Source organism: Scyliorhinus torazame, chromosome 1 (assembly GCF_047496885.1).
Source record: "Scyliorhinus torazame isolate Kashiwa2021f chromosome 1, sScyTor2.1, whole genome shotgun sequence".
Classification (NCBI taxonomy): domain Eukaryota; kingdom Metazoa; phylum Chordata; class Chondrichthyes; order Carcharhiniformes; family Scyliorhinidae; genus Scyliorhinus; species Scyliorhinus torazame.
The window spans coordinates 4,410,207-4,426,369 of NC_092707.1; the positions used below are offsets into that span (position 1 = coordinate 4,410,207).

General features: G+C 48.1%; 1 protein-coding gene across 1 annotated transcript in view; it reads left to right on the plus strand.

Annotated features, from left to right (window-relative positions):
* Positions 1-12: 12 nt before the first annotated feature.
* sbno1 (strawberry notch homolog 1 (Drosophila)) overlaps positions 13-16,163 on the plus strand; it is a 274,172-nt gene continuing 258,021 nt past the window's right edge. Inside the window, exon 1 of the mRNA XM_072514240.1 lies at positions 13-195. The gene's annotated coding sequence lies outside the window, so the exon portion shown is untranslated. The remainder of the gene's footprint in view (positions 196-16,163) is intronic.

Here is a 16,163-nt window from a genome sequence, read left to right on the forward strand (position 1 = left end):
CTCCGCAGCCCCAGCCGGCGGTTGGCCGTGGGGGGGGTCACGTGATGGAGGATGGCGGCGGCGGCGGCGGCGCCTGACATGGCGGCGAGTGGTTAGCGGGCCGTGCGCGCAGCGTCTCCTCAGCTCAGCCGGGACTCACTCCGCTGCCCACATCTCCTGGGAAACCTTCCGACGTGGATCCGGCGTGAATTTGAGGTAACTCCCCGGGAGAGGGAAAGGCCACTTTGTTTTTGAGCAGCCCCGGCCGGGCGCTCGGTCGGTAAATTTTTATTGGGCCGCCGTGTTGCCGGGCCCGGGTGGCGGCCCCGCTCCCCCCCGATTCTCCCGTGTCAGTGAGTGAAAGACAAAGGGGGGAAGGGGTGTTGATTTTCGGGCAGTAACTGGGCGTCAGGCGCCTGGGCCTTGGCTGTGGCCTCCCAGCTCCTGGCTCTGTGTGAGGAGGGGGGGCTGGGGGGTTATTTGCTTTCACTTTCTATTCCACTCGGTTGTTTAAAGTGTTCAGGATTCGGCCACGTTTGTCTCCAGTCACCATTATTGCAGAGTTATAAAACAACCCGGAAGTTTGCTGTCTATCCCGAGCACGTGTTACAGGCAGAAAGCTAAAGGTTTCTCACTCTGAATGATCACCTCCCCTCTCCGTCTCCTTTTGTTTTTATTTATTTATTGTCTCCATCGCCCCCCCCCCCCCCCCCCCCGGCCCGGACGGTGATCTCGTGTCCAATAGTTTAACCGTCCTGAGAATGTCTATCTTTGTATGAACGGCCAGGGTTCCAGAGTTGGCCTGTAAACAAAGTTGTCCCAGCCCCCACCCCAGGGTGCTGCTGCTGAGCTTGCCCCTGAGAGTGAGGGGGACAAAGGTGGCTGGGAAACTACTTTTCTTCTGTTTAGTTTTAGTTGAACAGAAGGTTTCCCAGAGAAGGTGTCTCTGTCTTCCACCCCCCCCCCCCCCCAAAGTTCCCTCAAAAAGAAACGTTGTGTTGACACTTTTCATTTTGCTGTTTTACGGGAGCTTGTGAGCTCCACTTTGATTTCCCTCGTGTGTAATTCACCCCTACGGCAGGGACAAATACACGCTCTGGTTTAATATATTGCGTCCTGCCTATTTTGAAAGTACAACACGGACTCTCAGTTTTGTGCTCTTCATTACTTTGAAGAGAAAATAACAAAGGTGTGTAGGCATGTGATGAATCGGGTGTTTTTCACTGCAAATCCCTGGGCTTTCAGTGCAGGGGGTAAGAGGGGGAGGAATACAAACATCAATTGCTGATGGCCTTGTGCTCAACACGTGGACAAAATGTTTTTCTTGATTCATAACCATTTTCGAGGAGTACACATAATGAAGCATTGGTTTGACTTTGCTATTTCACTGCTTGGAGTGTTTACAGATTTAAATATCTTGGCTCATTCCAGTTATGTCATGTTTAAGGTCCTTGAATATCGCTGGCTACAGTGTAGATGTTTTTCCTCAACAGGATGCATTTTGCTATTCCATCATATAGATTATTCGTTCAATTATTTAAAAATAGTGCCCGTTTTGCACACAAGTTAATGCTTCAACTATGATCAGCTTCATTACTTTATTAATTTGGCTATCTGGAGGGCTGTGTTTTTGCTCTCTAGACTCTGTCAGTCCTGTATTTCCCCATCCTTAGCTGTTCTGTGGATATTCAGTTTGCCACATATGAGACTGGTGTCAGATGTAGACTGAACTAGGAAAGAGTGGCAAGTCTTCGCATCCCACTTCGGTTTTCGGACAATGTGACAGTTTCATAGTCATGTGAAATCGCAGGCATTGGGTTGCCAGTAAACCAAGTATTACCCCCTGTGGTAATTGTTCATAGGGCGACCAACCCTCGGAATGAGGGTGGGTGAAAGACAAGACCCCATGGAGTCCTGTATTGCGAATGGCTTTTGGCGTTTGTCATTTTAACACGGGTTGGTTTAGCACAGTGGACTAAACAGCTGGCTTGCATTGCAGAACAAGGCGAGCAGTGCGGGTTCAAATCCCGTGTTGGCCTCCCCGAACAGGCGCCGGAATGTGGCGAATGAAGCCTACTTGTGACAAGCGATTGTTATTTTATCCCCTTCCTGTCTCAAATTTATTAATCAAAATATGTTTCATTCTGGACAAAGCAGTTTAGTTCAACTTTGCTTATCAGATATAGACTTTTGGGGTCTACTGTATCATGTAATTCGAGGAAACACTTAACTGGAGTGAATTTTTTCTCCCTGATGTTTTTGTTTATAAATTTAGAGTACCCAATTCATTTTTCCCAATTAAGGGGCAATTTAGCGTGGCCGATCCTCCAAGCCTGCACATCTTTGGTTTGTGGGACGAAACCCATGCAAACGCAGGGATAATGTGCAAACTCTACACGGACAGTGACCCAGAGCCGGGATCGAACCTGGGACCTTGGTGCCGTGAGGCAGCAATGCTAACCACTGTGCCACCGTGCTGCCCTTTCCCTGATGTTTTTATCTCACAGATTCAAGTGTTCCCTTGATCTTGGAATTGTTTACATTTGGAACTCAACATTAATGGTAGAGACTGACCATTGCTTTGAGAAATGTACAGATGAGTTTTCCCTTCAACTGGAGCTTTTTGCAATATATTCCGTTGGTATGGTTTACTGTCGCATTTATTGAGAAGTATCTGCCACAGCTGTTTTTATTTGAAATAATCTATAATATGACTAGCATTTGACTGGTCATTTCTTACGTGACTATTAGATATTTTCACAGTTGTGATCCTGGATTAATTTTAATTGGATTTGTCTGGATGTGTTTTACTGAACATGATTTAAATCAAAGAAAATTGTGTCTCCTCTCTTCACAAATTCTGGTTAAATTTAAACATTTACATTTCCATCTTATAAGCAGTGCTGCAGATTCAATGAACTGTAATGTCATGTGCCATTTTAATTTTACAAGCTATCAACCATCCCTTTCTGTCCAGTTGTGGATTGATGACTTGCTCATCTGTCTTTAGTTTATGAATCTGAAATTGAGCTCAATATTTTGGGAACCGTTTCATTGCAAGATGGTTGAGTTTGATAGCAAAGCAGTCACTAAGTTTAAAATAAAGGGCACACATGGTGGAAGGAAGTTGTAGCAGTTGCTAATGGACAGGCCAGGCATGGTCATTTATGTTGATGTGAGAGCTGTATTTATTGCCCATCCCTGATTGCCCTTGAAGGTGATGGACGGCACCTTGAACCCCTGCAGTCCCTGGTGTGAAGGTACTCCACTATACTGTGTGGAATTCCATGAATTTGACCCGATGATCGTGAATGAATGGCAATATAGTCAGGATTGTATGTGACTTAAAGAAGAATTTGGATGGTGATGTTCCCATGTGCCTGCTCCCATGCCTTTCTAGGTGGTAGAAGCGGTGGTTTTGGGAGCTGCTGTCAAAGGAGTCTTGGTGAGTTGATGGAGTGCACCTTATACACGGCACGGTCGTTAGCACTGCTGCCTCACAGCTCCAGGGACCCGGGTTCAATTTCGGCCTCGGGCGACTGTGTGTGGAGATTACACGTTCTCCCCATGTCTGCGTGGGTTTCTTCCGGGTGCTCCGGTTTCCTCTCTCAGTCCAAAGATGTGCAGGTTAGGTGGATTGGCCATGCTAAATAACCCCTTAGTGTTCAAAAGGTTAGGTTGGGTTACGGGGACCGGGTGGAGGCCTGGGCCTAATAGAGTGCTCTTTCCACAGGCCGGTGCAGACTTGATGGGCTGAATGGCCTCCTTCTGCACTGTAAATTCTATGATTCTATACATACTGCTGCCACTGCATAGGTGGAGCCAGGTTTTACAGCACAGAAGGGCAGAGCGATGGTTAGCACTGCTGCCTCAGCTTCAGGGCCCAGGTTTGATTCTGACCGTGGGTGACTATGGAGCTTGCATGTCCAGGCAACATCCTGTTGAATCTCCTCTACCTTATCTAGCGTAATCCATAACCTCCCTGCTCTTATATTCTGTGCCTCGGCTAATAAAGGCAAGTATCCCGTATGCCTTTTCTTAACCGCCTTATCTACCTGTCCTTCTGCCTTAAGGGATCTTTGGGCATGCACCCCTTGGTCTCTCTGGTCCTCTGTGCTTCCTCGTGTTCATTGTGTATTTCCTTGCCCTGTTTGCAAGGAACAGGGCAAGTGCAGTTGAACACGTGGCTGAGGGCTTCAGGTATTTGGATAATTGGAGCACATTCTGGGGAAGGTGGGACCTGTACAAGCAGGACGGGTTGCATCTGAACCAGAGGGGCACCAATATCCTGGGAGGGAGGTTTGCTAGTACTCTTCGGGAGGGTTTAAACTAATTTGGCAGGGGAATGGGAACCGGATTTGTAGTCCAGCAACTAAGGTAGCCGATATTCAGGACGCCAAAGTGTGTAATGAGGCAGTGGGGAAGGGAACACTGACAAAGGAGAGTATTTGCAGGCACGGAGATGGGTTGAAGTGTGTATACTTCAACGCAAGAAGCATCAGGAATAAGGTGGGTGAACTTAAGGCATGGATCGGCACTTGGGACTACGATGTGGTGGCCATCACGGAAACTTGGATAGAAGAGGGGCAGAAATGGTTGTTGGCGGTCCCTGGTTATAGATGTTTCAATAAGATTAGGGAGGGCGGTAAAAGAGGTGGGGGGGTGGCATTATTAATTAGAGATAGTATAACAGCTGCAGAAAGGCAGTTCGAGGAGTATCAGCCTACTGAGGTAGTATGGGTTGAAGTCAGAAATAGGAAAGGAGCAGTCACCTTGTTAGGAGTTTTCTATAGGCCCCCCAATAGTAGCAGAGATGTGGAGGAACAAATTGGGAAACAGATTTTGGAAAGGTGCAGAAGTCACAGGGTAGTAGTCATGGGTGACTTTAACTTCCCAAATATTGAGTGGAAACTCTTTAGATCAAATAGTTTGGATGGGGTGGTGTTTGTGCAGTGTGTCCAGGAAGCTTTTCTAACACAGTATGTAGATTGTCCGACCAGAGGAGGGGCAATATTGGATTCAGTACTTGGTAATGAATCAGGGCAAGTGATAGATTTGTTAGTGGGGGAGCATTTTGGAGATAGTGACCACAATTCTGTGACTTTGACTTTAGTAATGGAGAGGGATAGGTACGTGCAACAGGGCAAGGTTTACAATTGGGGGAAGGGTAAATACGATGTTGTCAGACAAGAATTAGACATAGACATAGAACATACAGTGCAGAAGGAGGCCATTCAGCCCATCGAGTCTGCACCGACCCACTTAAGCCCTCACTTCCACCCTGTCCCCGTAACCCAATAATCCCTCCTAACCTTTTTGGACACTAAGGGCAATTTATCATGGCCAATCCACCTAACCTGCACGTCTTTGGACTGTGGGAGGAAACCGGAGCACCCGGAGGAAACCCACGCAGACACGGGGAGGATGTGCAGACTCCGCACAGACAGTGACCCAGCGAGGAATTGAACCTGGGACCCTGGCGCTGTGAAGCCACAATGCTATCCACTGTGCTACCGTGCTGCCCTTGAAGTGCATAAGTTGGGAACATAGGCTGTCAGGGAAGGACACAAGTGAAATGTGGAACTTGTTCAAGGAACAGGTGCTACGTGTCCTTGATATGTATGTCCCTGTCAGGCAGGGAAGAGATGGTCGAGTGAGGGAACCATGGTTGACAAGAGAGGTTGAATGTCTTGTTAAGAGGAAAAAGGTGACTTATGTAAGGCTGAGGAAACAAGGTTCAGACAGGGCATTGGAGGGATACAAGATAGCCAGGAGGGAACTGAAGAAAGGGATTAGGAGAGCTAAGAGAGGGCATGAACAATCTTTGGCGGGTAGGATCAAGGAAAACCCCAAGGCCTTTTACACATATGTGAGAAATATGAGAATGACTAGAGCGAGGGTAGGTCCAATCAAGGACAGTAGCGGGAGATTGTGTATTGAGTCTGAAGAGATAGGAGAGGTCTTGAATGAGTACTTTTCTTCTGTATTTACAAATGAGAGGGGCGATATTGTTGGAGAGGACAGTGTGAAACAGATTGGTAAGCTCGAGGAAATACTTGTTAGGAAGGAAGATGTGTTGGGCATTTTGAAAAACTTGAGGATAGACAAGTCCCCCGGGCCTGACTGGATATATCCAAGGATTCTATGGGAAGCAAGAGATGAAATTGCAGAGCCGTTGGCAATTATCTTTTCGTCCTCACTGTCAACAGGGGTGGTACCAGGGATTGGAGAGTGGCGAATGTCGTGCCCCTGTTCAAAAAAGGAACTAGGGATAACCCTGGGAATTACAGGCCAGTTAGTCTTACTTCGATGGTAGGCAAAGTAATGGAAAGGGTACTGAAGGATAGGATTTCTGAGCATCTGGAAAGACACTGCTTGATTAGGGATAGTCAGCACGGATTTGTGAGGGGTAGGTCTTGCCTAACAAATCTTATTGAATTCTTTGAGGAGGTGACCAAGCATGTGGATGAAGGTAAAGCAGTGGATGTAGTGTACATGGATTTTAGTAAGGCATTTGATAAAGTTCCCCATGGTAGGCTTATGCAGAAAGTAAGGAGGCATGGGATAGTGGGAAATTTGGCCAGTTGGATAACAAACTGGCTAACCGATAGAAGTCAGAGAGTGGTGGTGGATGGCAAATATTCAGCCTGGATCCCAGTTACCAGTGGCGTACCGCAGGGATCAGTTCTGGGTCCTCTGCTGTTTGTGATTTTCATTAATGACTTGGATGAGGGAGTTGAAGGGTGGGTCAGTAAATTTGCAGACGATACATAGATTGGTGGAGTTGTGGATAGTAAGGAGGGCTGTTGTCGGCTGCAAAGAGACATAGATAGGATGCAGAGCTGGGCTGAGAAGTGGCAGATGGAGTTTAACCCTGAAAAGTGTGAGGTTGTCCATTTTGGAAGGACAAGTATGAATGCGGAATACAGGGTTAACGGTAGAGTTCTTGGCAATGTGGAGGAGCAGAGAGATCTTGGGATCTATGTTCATACATCTTTGAAAGTTGCCACTCAAGTGGATAGAGCTGTGAAGAAGGCCTATGGTGTGCTCGCGTTCATTAACAGAGGGATTGAATTTAAGAGCCGTGAGGTGATGATGCAGCTGTACAAAACTTTGTTAAGGCCACATTTGGAGTACTGTGTACAGTTCTGGTCGCCTCATTTTAGGAAGGATGTGGAAGCTCTGGAAAAGGTGCAAAGAAAATTTACCAGGATGTTGCCTGGAATGGAGAGTAGGTTTTACGAGGAAAGATTGAGGGTGCTAGGCCTTTTCTCATTAGAACGGAGAAGGATGAGGGACGACTTGATAGAGGTTTATAAGATGATCAGGGAATAGATACAGTAGACAGTCAGAGACTTTTTCCCCGGGTGGAACACACCATTACAAGGGGACATAAATTTAAGGTGAAAGGTGGAAGATATAGGAGGGATATCAGAGGTAGGTTCTTTACCCAGAGAGTAGTGGGGGCATGGAATGCACTGCCTGTGGAAGTAGTTGAGTCGGAAACATTAGGGACCTTCAAGCAGCTATTGGATAGGTACATGGATTACGGTAAAATGATATAGTGTAGATTTATTTGTTCTTAAGGGCAGCACGGTAGCATTGTGGATAGCACAATTGCTTCACAGCTCCATGGTCCCAGGTTCGATTCCGGCTTGGGTCATTGTCTGTGCGGAGTCTGCACGTCCTCCCCGTGTCTGCGTGGGTTTCCTCCGGGTGCTCCGGTTTCCTCCCACAGTCCAAAGATGTGCGGGTTAGGTGAATTGGCCAATGATAAATTGCCCTTCATGTCCAAATTGCCCTTGGTGTTGGGTGGAGGTGTTGTTTGGGTAGGGTGCTCTTTCCAAGAGCCGGTGCAGACTCAAAGGGCCGAATGGCCTCCTTCTGCACATTAAATTCAATGATAATCTATGATTAATCTAGGACAAAGGTTCGGCACAACATCGTGGGCCGAAGGGCCTGTTCTGTGCTGTATTTTCTATGTTCTATGTTAGTCCTCCAAAATGCATCACCTCACACTTTTCAGGGTTAATTTCTATTTGCCGCTGACCAGCTCCTCTCTTTCAACCTGGAATTTAAGGCTTTCCTCCTTGCAGTTTGCCACACCCCCAATTTGTGGCATCTGAACTTACTGATGTCTGGATCGCTAATGTACACTACAAACAGCAAGTGACCCAGCACCCATACCTGCGGTACACCACTGGACAGAGGCTTCCAGTCACAAAGAGAAAACAGTGGTGTAGTGGTATTGTCATTGGACTACGAGTAATTCAGAGACCCAAAGTAATGCTCTGGGGTCCTGGGTTTGAATCCCACCATGGCAGATGGTGAAATTTAAATTCACTAAAAATCTGGAATTAAGTCTAACGATGGCCATGAAACCTTTGTCAATTGTTGTAAAAACCCATCTGGTTCACTAATATTCTTCAGGAAAGGGAATCTGCTGCCCTTGCCCGGTCTGGCCTACATGTGACTCCAGACCCCCACAGCGATGCAGTTGACTTTTTTTTTTATAAATAAATTTTATTCAAGATTGTTTGGCCAAACATAACAGTACATAGTGTTTCTTTTAAACAACAATAAAGCAATATAAATAACAGTGGCCAGTTTTAAACTAATAAATAAATAATATATGAACAGAAACAAAAACCAAACTAAATGGCAACTGCCTTGTCAAAAATAAATACTCTCCAAAGATACAATCCAACAGTCCAATATACATTACCTAAAACAAGTGTCTATACATATACAATAACATCCCTGAGAGTCCGTCCGATTCCCCCCCCCCCCCGGTTGCTGCTGTTCTCTCCTTCTTTTCCATTCCCTCTATCTTTCTGTGAGGTAGTCGACGAACGGTTGCCACCGCCTGGTGAACCCTTGAGCCGAACCCCTTAGTACGAACTTAATCCGTTCTAACTTTATAAACCCTGCCATGTCGTTTATACAGGTCTCCACACCCGGGGGGTTGGCTTCCTTCCACATTAACAATATCCTGCGCCGGGCTACTAGGGACGCAAAGGCCAAATCATCAGCCTCTCTCGCCTCCTGCACTCTCGGCTCTTCTGCAACCCCAAATATAGCCAACCCCCAGCTTGGTTCGACCTGGACCCCCACCACCTTCGAAAGCACCTTTGCCACCCCCACCCAAAACCCCTGTAGTGCCGGACATGACCAGAACATGTGGGTGTGATTCGCTGGGCTTCTCGAGCATCTCGCACACCTATCCTCTACCCCCAAAAAATTACTGAGCCGTGCTCCAGTCATATGCGCCCTATGTAACACCTTAAATTGTATCAGGCTTAGCCTGGCACACAAGGACGATGAGTTTACCCTGCTTAGGGCATCAGCCCACAGCCCCTCCTCAATCTCCTCCCCCAGCTCTTCTTCCCATTTCCCTTTCAGCTCATCTACCATGATCTCCCCCTCGTCCCTCATTTCCCTATATATGTTCGACCCATCCCCCACCCATGTCTCTGAGATCACTCTATCCTGCACCTCCTGCGTCGGGAGCTGCGGGAATTCCCTCACCTGTTGCCTCGCAAAAGCCCTCAATTGCATATACCGAAATGCATTCCCTTGGGGTAACCCATATTTTTCCGTCAGCGCTCCCAGACACGCAAACGTCCCATCTACGAACAGATCTCTCAATTGTGCTACCCCAGCTCTTTGCCATGCTCCAAATCCCCCATCCATTCTCCCCGGAACAAACCTATGGTTATTTCTTATCGGGGACCGCACCGAGGCTCCCGTCTTACCCCCATGCCGTCTCCACTGCCCCAAATTTTCAATGTAGCCACCACCACCGGGCTTGTGGTGTATTTCTTCGGTGAGAACGGCAACAGTGCCGTCACCATATCTTGTAGGCTAGTCCCCCTGCAGGACGCCCTCTCCAATCTCTTCCACGCCGCTCCCTCCTCTTCTCCCATCCACTTACACACCATTGAAATATTGGTGGCCCAGTAGTACTCACTTAGGCTCGGTAGTGCCAGCCCCCCCCCCCCCCTGTCCATACTACGCTGCAAAAATCCCCTCCTCACTCTCGGGGTCTTCCCGACCCACACAAAACTCATAATACTCTTCTCGATTCTTTTGAAAAAAGCCATCGTGACCACCACCGGGAGGCACTGAAACACAAAAAGGAATCTCAGGAGGACCACCATTTTAACCGCCTGCACCCTACCTGCCAGTGACAGGGACACCATATCCCATCTCTTAAAGTCCTCCTCCATCTGTTCCACCAACAATAACGGGACAGAGGACATCCCTGCCTCGTCCCTCTAAGGAGCCGAAAATAATCAGACCCCCGTCCATTCGTGACCACGCTCGACATCGGGGCCCTATACAGCAACTGTACCCATCTGATATACCCATCTCCAAAGCCAAATCTCCTCAGGACCTCCCACAAATAATCCCACTCCACTCTATCAAATGCTTTCTCGGCATCCATCGCCACCACTATCTCCGCTTCCCCCTCTGGTGGGGGCATCATCATTACCCCCAGCAGCCTCCGTATACTTGTATTCAGCTGTCTCCCCTTCACAAACCCAGTTTGGTCCTCATGAACCACTCCCGGGACACAATCCTCTATCCTCGTTGCCATTACCTTGGCCAGAATCTTAGCGTCCACATTCAGGAGGGAAATAGGCCTATAGGACCCGCATTGCAGCGGGTCTTTTTCCTTCTTTAGGAGGAGCGATATCGTTGCCTCTGACATAGTCGGGGGCAGCTGCCCCCTTTCCCTCGCCTCATTAAAGGTTCTCATCAGTAGCGGGGCCAGCAAGTCCATATATTTCCTATAGAATTCAACTGGGAATCCGTCTGGTCCCGGGGCCTTCCCCGCCTGCATGCTCCCAATCCCTTTCACTACTTCCTCCGTCTCAATCTGTGCTCCCAGTCCCGCCCTCTCCTGCTCCTCCACCTCAGGAAATTCCAGCTGATCCAGAAAGCACATCATTCTCTCCTTCCCATCCGGGGGCTGAGCTTCATATAATCTTTCATAAAATGCCTTGAACACTCCATTCACTCTCTCCGCTCCCCGCTCCATCTCTCCCTCTTCATCTCTCACCCCCCCTATCTCCCTCGCTGCTCCCCTTTTCCTCAGTTAGAACATAGAACACTACAGCGCAGTACAGGCCCTTCGGCCCACGATGTTGCACCGAAACAAAAGCCATCTAACCTACACTATACCATCATCATCCATATGTTTATCCAATAAACTTTTAAATGCCCTCAATGTTGGCGAGTTCACTACTGTAGCAGGTAGGGCATTCCACGGCCTCACTATTTGCGTAAAGAACCTACCTCTGACCTCTGTCCTATATCTATTACACCTCAGTTTAAAGTTATGTCCCCTCGTGCCAGCCATTTCCATCCGCGGGAGAAGGCTCTCACTGTCCACCCTATCCAACCCCCTGATCATTTTGTATGCCTCTATTAAGTCTCCTCTTAACCTTCTCTCCAACGAAAATAACCTCAAGTCCATCAACCTTTCCTCATAAGATTTTCCCTCCATACCAGGCAACATCCTGGTAAATCTCCACTGCACCCGCTCCAAAGCCTCCACGTCCTTCCTATAATGCGGTGACCAGAACTGTACGCAATACTCCAAATGCGGCCGTACCAGAGTTCTGTACAGCTGCAACATGACCTCCCGACTCCGGAACTCAATCCCTCTACCAATAAAGGCCAACACTCCATAGGCCTTCTTCACCACCTTATCAACCTGGGTGGCAACTTTCAGGGATCTATGTACATGGACACCTAGATCCCTCTGCTCATCCACACTTTCAAGAACTTTTCCATTAGCCAAATATTCCACATTCCTGTTATTCCTTCCAAAGTGAATCACCTCACACTTCTCTACATTAAACTCCATTTGCCACCTCTCAGCCCAGCTCTGCAGCTTATCTATATCCCTCTGTAACCTGCTACTTCCTTCCACACTATCGACAACACCACCGACTTTAGTATCGTCTGGAAATTTACTCACCCACCCTTCTGCGCCTTCCTCTAGGTCATTGATAAAAATGACAAACAGCAACGGCCCCAGAACAGATCCTTGTGGTACTCCACTTGTGACTGAACTCCATTCTGAACATTTCCCATCAACCACCACCCTCTGTCTTCTTTCAGCTAGCCAATTTCTGATCCACATCTCTAAATCACCCTCAATCCCCAGCCTCCGTATTTTCTGCAATAGCCTACCGTGGGGAACCTTATCAAACGCTTTGCTGAAATCCATATACACCACATCAACTGCTCTACCCTCGTCTACCTGTTCAGTCACCTTCTCAAAGAACTCGATAAGGTTTGTGAGGCATGACCTACCCTTCACAAAGCCATGCTGACTATCCCTGATCATATTATTCCTATCTAGATGATTATAAATCTTGTCTCTTATAATCCCCTCCAAGACTTTACCCACTACAGACGTGAGGCTCACCGGTCTATAGTTGCCGGGGTTGTCTCTGCTCCCCTTTTTGAACAAAGGGACCACATTTGCTATCTTCCAGTCCTCTGGCACTATTCCTGTAGCCAATGATGACATAAAAATCAAAGCCAATGGTCCAGCAATCTCTTCCCTGGCCTCCCAGAGAATCCTAGGATAAATCCCATCAGGTCCCGGGGACTTATCTATTTTCAGCCTGTCCAGAATTGCCAACACCTCTTCCCTACGTACCTCAATGCCATCTAATCTATTTACCTGGAGCTCAGCATTCTCCTCCACAACATTATCTTTTTCCTGAGTGAATACTGACGAAAAATATTCATTTAGTATCTTGCCTATCTCTTCAGACTCTACACACAACTTCCCATCCCTGTCCTTGACTGGTCCTACTCTTTCCCTAGTCATTCGCTTATTCCTGACATACCTGTAGAAAGCTTTTGGGTTTTCCTTGATCCTTCCTGCCAAATACTTCTCATGTCCCCTCCTTGCTCGTCTTAGCTCTCTCTCTTTAGATCCTTCCTCGCTACCTTGTAACTATCCATCGCCCCAACTGAAACTTCACACCTCATCTTCACATAGGCCTCCTTCTTCCTCTTAACAAGAGATTCCGCTTCTTTGGTAAACCACGGTTCCCTCGCTCGACGCCTTCCTCCCTGCCTGACCGGTACATACTTATCAAGAACACGCAGTAGCTGTTCCTTGAACAAGCTCCACTTATCCAGTGTGCCCAACACTTGCAGCCTACTTCTCCACCTTATCCCCCCCAAGTCACGTCTAATGGCATCATAATTGCTCTTCCCCCAGCTATAACTCTTGCCCTGCGGTGTATACTTATCCCTTTCCATCCTTAACGTAAACGTCACCGAATTGTGGTCACTGTCCCCAAAGTGCTCACCTACCTCCAAATCCAACACCTGGCCTGGTTCATTACCCAAAACCAAATCCAATGTGGCCTCGCCTCTTGTTGGCCTGTCAACAAACTGTGTCAGGAAACCCTCCTGCACACACTGTACAAAAAACGACCCATCTAATGTACTTGAACTATATCTTTTCCAGTCAATATTTGGAAAGTTAAAGTCTCCCATAATAACTACCCTGTTACTTTCGCTCTTATCCAGGATCATCCTCGCCATCCTTTCCTCTACATCCCTAGAACTATTTGGAGGCCTATAGAAGACTCCCAACAGTGTGACCTCTCCTTTCATGTTTCTAACCTCAGCCCATACTACCTCGGAAGATGAGTCCCCATCTAGCATCCTCTCCGCCACTGTAATACTGCTCTTGACTAGCAGCGCCACACCTCCCCCTCGTTTGCCTCCTTCTCTGAGCTTACTAAAACACCTAAACCCCGGAACCTGCAACATCCATTCCTGTCCCTGCTCTATCCATGTCTCCGAAATGGCCACAACATCGAAGTCCCATGCTGCCAGTTCCCCTACCTTGTTTCATATACTCCTGGCAGTGAAGTAGACACATTTCAAACCACCTACCTGAACACTGGCCCCTCCTGCGACGTCAAATCTGTGCTCCTGACCTCTATACTCTCATTCTCCCTTACCCTAAAACTACAATCCAGGTTCCCATGCCCCTGCTGCATTAGTTTAAACCCCCCCAAAGAGCACTAACAAATCTCCCCCCCAGGATATTTGTGCCCCGCAGGTTCAGATGTAGACCATCCTGTCTGTAGAGGTCCCACCTTCCCCAGAAAGAGCCCCAGTTATCCAGAAATCTGAATCCCTCCCGCCTGCACCATCCCTGTAGCCACGTGTTTAATTGCTCTCTCTCCCTATTCCTCATCTCACTATCACGTGGCACGGGCAACAACCCAGTGATAACAACTCTGTTTGTTCTAGTTCTGAGCTTCCATCCTAGCTCCCTGAAAGCCTGCCTGGCATCCTTATCCCCATTCCTACCTATGTCGTTAGTGCCAATGTGGACCACGACTTGGGGCTGCTCCCCCTCCCCCTTAAGGACCCGGAAAACACGATCCGAGACATCACGTACCCTTGCACCTGGGAGGCAACATACCAAACGTGAGTCTCTCACGCTCCCACAAAATCTCCTATCTGTGCCCCTGACTATCGAGTCCCCAATTACTAATGCTCTGCTCCTCTCCCCCCTTCCCTTCTGAGCAACAGGGACAGACTCCGTGCCAGAGGCCCGTACCCCATGGCTTACCCCTGGTAAGTGTCTTCCCCCCCCCCCCCCCCAAGTATCCAAAGCGGTATACTTGTTTCTCAGGGGAACGACCGCAGGGGATCCCTGCACTGACTGTTTTTTCCCAGTCCCTCTTACAGTTACCCATCTATCTCCAATCTTTGGTGTAACTAATTCCCTGAAGCTGCCATCTATGACCCCCTCTGCCTCCCGAATGATCCGAAGTTCTTCCAACTCCAGCTCCAGTTCCCTAACTCGGTCTTGGAGGAGCTGGAGATGGCAGCACTTCCTGCAGGTAAAATCAGCAGGGACACTAACGGCATCCCTCACCTCAAACATCCTGCAGGAGGAACATTGCACTCCCTTCCCTGCCATCCCTCTAACTTTCTACCAAGATCTGGCTAACAACTAAATTAAATTTTTTATATATAAAAAAAACCAAAATATTAATAACAATAATAAAATATGGTACTTACCCCACACCAATGGGTTTTATTATTAGGTTAGAGGAGGAGGGCGGGTGGTTTCCTCTCCACCAGAATTTATTGGTGAGGGTCTTCCCAGAAGTCCGCGAGTCGACTTCCTGTTCCTGCCTTAAACACTAAAATTTAAAAAAAAATTTAAAGGAGAGACTTACCTCCCAGAAATCACTTCCGCACTGCCCCCGCTGACATGGACTAGCCTGTTCCGCTCCTGCTGAAATCGACTTGGCCTGCAAGGTAAGTAAGTTGTTAATCTGTACTTAACTCACCCCAGGCAGCGACCTTTTAAACGGTCCCCTCTGCCTCGCAGCTCCCGCGCTTTTTCAAATTCCCGCGCTGTTTCTAAGGTCCCAGCTCTCACTCCCGAACTAAACAGCTGACCTGCAAGGTAAGTAAGTTAATCTGTACTCTGTTGGTGGGCCAGCAACCCGCTCGCCTTCTCCCCATATTCGTACTGTACACCCTGTGCCTTCCTCCATTGTGCCTCTGCATTACCCGTAGTCAACAAGTCAAATTCTACATGTAGCCTTTGCCTTTCCCTGTACAGTCCCTCCTCCGGTGCCTCCGCACATTGTCTGTCCACCCTCAGAAGTTCTTTCAACAACCGCTCCCTTTCCCTACCCTCCTGCTTTCCTTTATGTGCCCTAATAGATATCAGCTCCCCTCCAACCACTACCTTCAGCGCCTCCCAGACCTCTCCCACCTGAACCTCCCCATTATCATTGAGTTCCAAGTACCTTTCAATACACCCCCTCACCCTTAAACACACCCCCTCATCTGCCAATAATCCCATGTCCATTCTCCAGGGTGGACGCTGTTCTTTTTCCTCCCCTATCTCCAGGTCCACCCAATGTGGAGCGTGATCTGAAATAGCTATAGCCGTGTACTCCGTCCCCGTCACCTTTGGGATCAGTGCCCTTCCCAAAACAAAAAAAATCTATTCGTGAAAATACTTTATGTACATAGGAGAAAAACAAAAACTCCTTACTCCTAGGTCTACTAAATCTCCAGGGGTCTACTCCTCCCATCTGCTCCATAAAGTCCTTAAGCACCCTAGCTGCAGCCGGCCTCCTTCCGGTCCTGGACCTCGATCTGTC